The 8,498-nt window shown below is 44.6% G+C and overlaps 1 protein-coding gene across 1 annotated transcript in view; it reads left to right on the top strand.

The window, feature by feature from the left end:
• Positions 1 to 715: 715 nt before the first annotated feature.
• LOC144754350 (dual specificity testis-specific protein kinase 1-like) overlaps positions 716 to 8,498 on the top strand; it is a 358,355-nt gene continuing 350,572 nt past the window's right edge. The window contains exon 1 of the mRNA XM_078642038.1: positions 716 to 843. The gene's annotated coding sequence lies outside the window, so the exon portion shown is untranslated. The remainder of the gene's footprint in view (positions 844 to 8,498) is intronic.

Genomic DNA, 8,498 nt, shown 5'->3' with positions numbered 1-8,498 from the left:
CAAATACTGTGTGGTATCGATTCCATTTCATGCTGAAGGCCACTGGAATTACGCGATAGGAGAGGGCCAAATTATGCTTCGGGATGAGTAAATTATGCTGCAAGAAAAGGCTAATTATGTGGCGTAATAGCACATTTTTTACAGTATTCATTATTTTGTCATTTTTGTGGTCTGGGTTGACAGCGCAGCTGTGGCCAGATAATTATGTGAGCATAATTAGAGAGGGGCTTTGGCCCACGCCCACATGTTGGGACCTAGGAGTACATGTTTTAATTGGGCAGAAGTTGTGTGCTTCCACAACAAATAGCTTGCCCTCCACACATCTAGATAATTTTGTTTATTTTTCCAGCTACCAAACTTGAACATTAAGGGGCACCCACATGACATTGGAATTTAATTAAAGAGTATTAGATAACTAAATGATTTATGTTGTTTTTCTCTGGTAGCAGCACAGATGGGAGGCATGGACGTTGATTCGTCAAAATGCCAGGGGTAGCGGAATTGACATCACATGCCATGTAACCCCTGCTTTATGTCACAGAAAGTAACATCACATTAACTTTGACCTGGTGAAATCACAGGAAGTGACATCACCTGCCCTTTGACCCACCCTGATGATATAACAGGACGTGACACCTCAAGGCATTTCATCTGATGACATCAAAGGAAGCTACATTGCATGACCTTTGGCTTCGTGCTATCACAGGAAGTGATTCAAAACTAACTCTTGGTTACTTACATCACATACAAGGGCAGGACAATCTCTACAGATACAAAAGAAGAACCCTATAAACAGACAAACTTAAAATCTCATTCAAAATGGAGCTGCATACATTGTTTCAGGTAAGATCTTCCTATATACAATTAAGATAATGTAGCATTGATTAAGAACCTATCAAATAATGTACAACAATGGAAAATACGCTAGTCAGGTTGAAATCAGCCATTATCGATATCAAATAACTTATAAAGTGGGAAGGTTGATGAGTCTATAATGTTCAAAACAAGTTCACTTTAACATTTGTTTTAGAAACCAAGATTTTCCATGTAATGAAATCTCAGTCTTGGAACGTAGGTAACAGTGCTATATAATGCAAGTCAAGTTCTTCCAGCTACCTTCCTTTCCATGGCATGGTATACATACTTCGAAACCTGTGGAGCCATTAACCCTTTCCAGGTTTACTATCATTAATTTCTTCTACAGAAAACATGCACATCACTGGTATAGTACTTATGTTGATCAATAATATGCTTGTTCTGCATTAGCATACCTTACCAGCAACAAACATCTTATTTAGCAACCAGAATGCCCAAAGGCATGAATGCTTGATTTACAGATACAGATCTCACAGTCCGCATTTCAAAATGACTCCATTAATCACTGCTCTTAAAGCAAAACTTTCCACATTTTCAAAATCCATCACACACACACAATGAATCATATGTGTGTACATCAGTGTATAGAAAATGTTACATAAGGCAAAGGAGACTACAAGGTGTAGGATTCACAGGCCATCCATACTGGTAGGCACTTTTTAAGAGTGCTTGGTCTGAAGACGCACAAACTGAGGATTCAGAATGTACCACAGTGGTTTGGGTTCACTTTATTAATAAGAAATATATTCATACCCAAACAAACCTGTCTTAGCCACATCAGGCTAGAAAGACTGGGAACAAAACATAACTTTCTAACCTGTACCATGAAGCTCTTAGATGGCAGTTCATAGCTCACTGTGCTAGATTGCAAATGTAACTTATTAACTACATTGTAACAACAGAATCTCTGTGACAAAAGCAGTAACCCACTAAGCTATCCACATAAAACACTGTTCTTTGAGATGCATGGTACATGTTCTATGCAGCAGGCATATTAACCCTCTGCGCTACCTTAGCTAAGTGAAAACTGCCACTAGATAAAACTCCCCTCTGTCTCCTGCAGGCACTTTATTAAATCACCAGAGTTAACATGACACTTTTATTGTTGTCAGAAAACATTTGAATATACAGGGAAATTTGCAGTGCTTTTAAAACTGCTTCACTGCTAAAAAACAAGCCCCCACTAACAAAACCTACTCCCTACCCTTCCAGCCGCCTGAGTCCTGGGGAAATACCCACTTGTTGCCCGGTAGGGCCATTCCGGCCTTGGTAGTGTTCAAAACAGACAAGGTCTTGTTGGCCTGTCCACCAGCACTGACCCGTGGGCCCCCGCCGTGGCAACACGGATGCAGTGTTTGACATTAAAAAATGGCAATTCATGTGTTATTCACATTACCTAAACTATGGCTAGAACACTAGAAAGGTTGAACCTGATGTGTGTGCTCTTTAACAATCATTTCTGAGGTTTTGCAGCAAGGCATTGGAAAATCTTGTGACAACTCCAAAAAGAGATAATCTTATCTTACTTGTTGCTTTAGTTAGAGGTTTGCCTAGGACCCGCAGTGCACAGGATTCACAAAGACTGGCACCACAAGGGGAGTCAGACTCAATCAGTGTCACTCTCACACTACCTGCCCCGATGTCGGCTGAGATTCTACTGCCCAACTCAGTCAGAGAGTGACAATTAAGTGAAGTAAGTCACCCATTGCCCGGTTGGGACTGGGATTCTGTTTCCAAACTTGTGCTGAAGCCTGTCATTTACTCTCGAGACTAGTGGCACCCAGCACCCATGCCACACTGCTGGCACAAGTCTGAATCCGAGGCCGCGGCTCTCACACGTTCTGTGCAGCAGGCATATTAACCCTTTTGCGCTACCTTAGATAAGTAAAAACTGCCACCAAACAGAACCCTCTGTCTTTTGCAGGAACATTAATAAGTCAACAGAGTTAACTTGACACTTTTATTGTTGGCCTAAAACTGCTGAATATATAAGTAACATTGCAGTTCTTTTAAAACTGGTGCACTGCTACAAAACCGGCTTCACTAACACAACCTTCCCCCCACCCTTCAAGCCTCCCATGAAAATGCCAGCCCATCTCCCAATGTCGGCTATGGTCATTCGAGCCTTGGTGGTGTTCAAAACAGACAATGTCTTGTTGGCCAGCCCACCAGAGCTCACTGACCGGAGTGTGTATGCTGTGGCTACATGGATACGGTATTCTACATAAAACAATGGCAATTATTGTGTTATTCACATTACCTAAACGATGGCTGGACCGCTAGGAGGGTTAAACCTGAAATGTGTGCGGTTTAACAATAATTTCTGAAGTTTTGCACGGCATTTGAAAATCTTGTGTCAATTTAAAAAAACAAATATTCTTATCTCCCTTTACTTGTTGCTTCTGTTAGAGGTTTGCCTAGGGCCCGCAGCACACGGAGTCACAAGTACTTGGACCACCACAAAGTAAGTCGGAGAGTCAAGACTCTAGTCGAGCCAATGTGAGGATTTAGTCAACCTCACTCCTACATGACCTTACCTGCCCCACGGCCCACCCAAGGTCCGACCGAGGGACAATTAAGTGAAGCAAGTCACTCATGGCCCGCCCCGAACTGCCGTTGATTCTAGTAATTCACTCTAGAGTCTTCACACTCAGCAGCAGGCACAAGTCTGTCTTGACTCCAAGGCCACGCCGCGTCAGCATGGCTTTTACTGCTGCCCCGGGGCTGGCCAACTATTTATGCCAGGGCCGTCATATTTGGTAGAGCTTTTGCACTACCAAATTCGTGGCCTTGGGACCCGGTCAGCGGTCCCAAACACAGTGGTACGCATACCGCACCAGGCACCACTTGTTCATCTAGGCAGCAGGTGTGCTCTTGCACTTGCACACATGTGCTGCTAGCTGCAGCACGTGTAGTTAGTTAATGTCCAATCACGCCCAGTCATGCTGCATGCGCTTCGTGCTCATTCACTCAGCTACCTGGCCCAGGCCTGCAGCAGAGACATACAATGTATCAAATCAAGATCTGTGCTGGCCGGCCCGGGGTCACCATAACAAAGAGTGAGACAAGTTCTTTGCCCCACCCAGGCCCAACTTGCAGGCCATCATGATGTCTCTTCAGGATGAACTTCTGCATAGCAGTGCAATCTAGCACTGAGCACACTGTGCCCGATTTTATGCCACTAGAGTACTTGCCAAGGCTGACAAACAATCAGGGGTCTAAAGCAAGGTGGCAGGGGACACAACAAGTGGCTTAGGGGGTTGCAGTTACAACCGCTGGTGATCGTTAATTGGTGTCTATGATAGGAGGAGGGCAGTCATTAACGTTCATGGATTTTTAGGTCTGGCTTGACAGTGCAACTTTCACCTAACCTTTAAATATACACCAATATTACTATACAGTTCCCTGCCTCTGCACAAATGCTTACCTAATCCCAAGCTATTTATTAGTAAGGTTTCACCTTACCATACAACATTCCTTTAAAGACAGACTTAATGGCATTGTTAGTACTTGTTACACTAGCTAACACTGTATAGGTACCTCATCAGTAACAGTTTAACACCATAATATAGCAATGATTAACAGAAAGGGTGACCAGTCAACGTTTGCAAATGGATTCCACTGTGCATCAACATGTCACTGCATTTCTAGTAATGTTTCAACTGTTTGAGCTAGAAACACAATTTTGTTGTTGAAGTCTGCAGTTTATGCAGTAGTTGGTGGATTATGTGGCAAATTAGTCAAATCTATAATTATGCACAAAACGCTGTAGTCACACATTTTCATAATTCCAGTGGCCCTGCTCATGTTTCTGTTGCAGGTCGTTTTACATCCGTGCTCTCCAGGGTCAGACTGGAAAAAAATAGGCCCAGCCAACAAAATAAAATGGGCCCTCATCAGCGAACCAGATAGCTAAAAAAACAGGGGTCCACATTTGCACATCCGCCCAGTTTTTCACTTGTAAAGTCACGCTGATGGATATTCTGCTCAGTATGAAAGATTTCATAAATTTTTGCTTGCTGTGGGCAATGCTGGTAGTAATATCAAGGATATCTACAGCAAAAACGAGCAAATCAGTGCACAAAACAGGCTCATAAACTGCTAGAAATTTAGCCCACACACTGACCTGTCAAACCATCTCCTCGGGCACTGCCAGACTACCCTATAGGCCAGTCTGACACAGCATCTCTCTCTTTGTCACTATTTTTCCTTCTTTATAATGAAAAGTTATGACAAAGCCAGTAGGTCTGACATACTTATTGGGAAAAGCACGGTACTCTTCCTGTGCCGGTAGTGGTGGCTAAAAACCTGAGTGTGATTTTTGTTAACATCTTGACTTTTGACACCCCGATTAACACAACAGTGAGCCCTTGTTACTGGATAATAAAGATCTTGAAGAAAATGTTACCTTTACTCCCAAAAGAGCATAGGGTGTCAGTGGTCATTGCACTTATCATTTCTTGCTTAGACTACTGTGATGCCCTGTACCTGAATACAAACCAGTGCTTATTAACCCTTTAACCGCAGCGGAAATTCCGCCGCGGTGTGGGTGATTTATGGCGTGGGCGTGGTTCAGATGGCCCCCGGCCGTCCTCCGCACACGCCCACCGTGACATCGGACGGCCGGCGGCCAGCCAACGCGCGCAAGGGGTTAAACAAGCTCTAAATCATGCAAAATGCAGCACCACGTTTGTTTCTGGGTCTACCCAAATATCTCTCTGTTAGGGAAGGTTTAAGATCTCTTAATTGGTTGCCAGTACAGAAGCCGGTTCCTTTTAAAGTCCTTAGCTTGGTTCACAACACTCTTCATTCTCAGGGTCAGCCTATCTCAAGATGACCTTTAATTGATATGCTCCAACTAGGCCTTTGAGATCAGCTGGATGCTGTAAAGTGGTAGTTCCTAGGTATAGGAAAGTTAGGTGGGGGGGAACGGGATATCACAGTGGCAGCCGCCAGCCATGGGACTCCCTCCATACATCAGGAGCATAAACTGCAGAGCAGCACTGGGATTGACTGCTCAGACCAGGGAGTCTGTGGGGTTTCTCCAGCCCGGCTGCTCAATGCAGCTGGGATGGAGAAAACCTAAGTGCGCATGTATGTTTTGATCGGCATGAGACGACCGACCAAACACCCATGAGCAATTAGGGAGTAGGGTGCACATAGCACTCCTCCTCCCCCTCCTATGCCTAGGCCCCGCCCCGCCCCTCCTAACAGGGCTGGCCAAGAGCTGGCAAATGCAAAATAAAATGATGTAAGACCATTGTTTTATTTTACATTTGCTCAGTGGGGCAACGCTCCTCCAGCATTACGGAGGAGACTCCACTGCCAGTCTCTCTCGGGCCTAGTGTCTTCCTGCCCAGAGGCGCAACTAGAGCCAAATTTCGGGGGGGCTCAGAAAAAATTTCGGGGGGGGGGGGGGGGGGGTGGGGGGGCTGAACCTTTAATCAGTAGGCAGAGTGGAGCTGCAGGGCTTTCAATAAGGAGCGAAACAACAGCATGGCCTAATTAACATTCAAATGGTCTTTTAAAGACCTGTGAAACGTTCGGGTGTGGCTGTGTGTGTGCCCGGGATCTGTCTCATTCCGGGCTGCCACACACGACGTGGGGGCTGAAGCCCGGTGAGTCCAATGGGTGTTGCGTGCCTGTCCCTGTCCCTGCCCCTGAAGAACCGGGCTTTCTTAGAACCCAGCGGTGCCAGGGACACACCCGAAGTCTTCGAGTTCTCCTGTCTTGGAATACAGAGACATGGAATACTTCTAGGTGGCGTCAGAGATCAAATTTATTAGCTGCAGCTACTAACAGTAATCCCAGCAATACAACACGGTGTACAACTCCGGAAACTGCTCAATTTTCGTAGAGCAAGACATCACCTTTTATCCTTCTTTTGCTCATTACAAATGCACACCCACTGCGACAAATACTGACGAATGAAATACATTTTCCCACACATTATTACATCATATAAAGCTCACTTTACATTGTACCAACCCACAAGTTAATTATTAGGAATGTCCCAAAATCGATTTCTACAAGCCAGACAAACCCATAATTGAAAGCACTACCCATGTAATGAAAAGACATAAAGAAAGGAACCAATTCAGATGCTGAATAGGATAAGATATGTGCAAGCGAACTAAAAGTTAACGATATCCTGAACATTGATTGGCAATCTCAGACAACGATCAGCAAGGGAAATTGGCTTCGCAAAGGGTCAGTTTCAGGTGACGGGGTCAGCGTCTTCGCAGTTCACTCACAGGTCAGAAAAGGCCTAGTTAATATGCACATGAACAACGAAGCCCATGCAACTTTGTTCGTTCGGTTACCTCCACGGGCCTACGTGAGGGCAACACAAAATGGCGTCACGCACAACGCAAACAAAATGGAGTCTGGTTCGGAAATCACGGAACCTCAGACCCTCCTTTTGCCATTACGTAGGCAATAATCTAAAGTCACGTCAATCTGAATCCAGGTCTATATCTATTCTCATCAGGTCATCAAGGTGTTGCTGTAGCATCATCTTATTATCCTTCACTTCTCTCTGGACGGGTCTTCTCACACAGATCGTAGCACAAAGACTACAAATGGTGGGACCACACTGGATGCACAAACAACACGAGAAAAGGATAGCTAAAGCCATACCAAGGAACGTCAAAATCTTCCATCCCCATTTAGACAACAGTTCCCAAATCCATCCAGTCAATGACCAGTTCCCTTCGTTTACATGGATAGACTCAGCGGACTTATGTAACTTCATGATGGCTTGGTACACTGTCGGGGCATTATCTGGTATGAAAACGCAGCAACTAGACCCGATCAATTTACATACCCCACCTCTATCTGCAAGTATGATATCTAAAACCATAAGGTTTTGTAACATCATGAGACGATCCGCCTGAAGCTCAGCTGTAATATTGCTAAGAGCACCTGCAGTTTCATTTATAGTGGCCTCAACCACTCTCGTAAGCTGTCGAATATTCCTACTATTGGCCATAGGACCCCAAAAGGGCACGAAACCCTTGAAGAAGTCTCCAGCTTCTTGTGCGACAGTATCTTTCGCATCGATAACACCTCTAGCATATCTTGTCTTATGGTAATTGAAAACAGCAGTGTATGTAGGGGGAAGCGAAAATGCCACATAACATATACCTGAAAAATCAGATGGCAACCATGTATATGCTCTGTCGTGACAAACAAAATACGTGCCTTTAGCTGGCACGAACGGTGGAGATTTCTGGGACGTATAAACATAGATGTGAACACACACACTCTTACCAAGCTGAGTTCTCGGATTCTGACCATTAGCTTGCAGACAAAAATGACCTCGGTGGGGTACAATCCAAATAGGGGGAGACCTTGTTCGTCTCTCCTTCTCTGTCAGACTAATGCTATATTCAGTCTTGTTCCAACCAACATATGCTCGTACTTCATCCTTAGGGATAGCATTATACGCATCAATATCTCTGATCATATCTACCATTCCCTGTATCAAGGCATTATTACTCGCATTATCTTTGACGGAACGTACAGGAGATGCTTCATTCGCATAAATAAACATCGCTTGGAGCGCCCACACTGACCCATTAGGCGAAAAAGGCAAAACCAAATTTGGCATTACCTTATCT

Source organism: Lissotriton helveticus, chromosome 5_1, assembly GCF_964261635.1.
Source record: "Lissotriton helveticus chromosome 5_1, aLisHel1.1, whole genome shotgun sequence".
Classification (NCBI taxonomy): domain Eukaryota; kingdom Metazoa; phylum Chordata; class Amphibia; order Caudata; family Salamandridae; genus Lissotriton; species Lissotriton helveticus.
The sequence above is the reverse complement of the archived record's forward strand: the minus strand, read 5'-3'. Positions and strand labels throughout refer to the sequence as shown.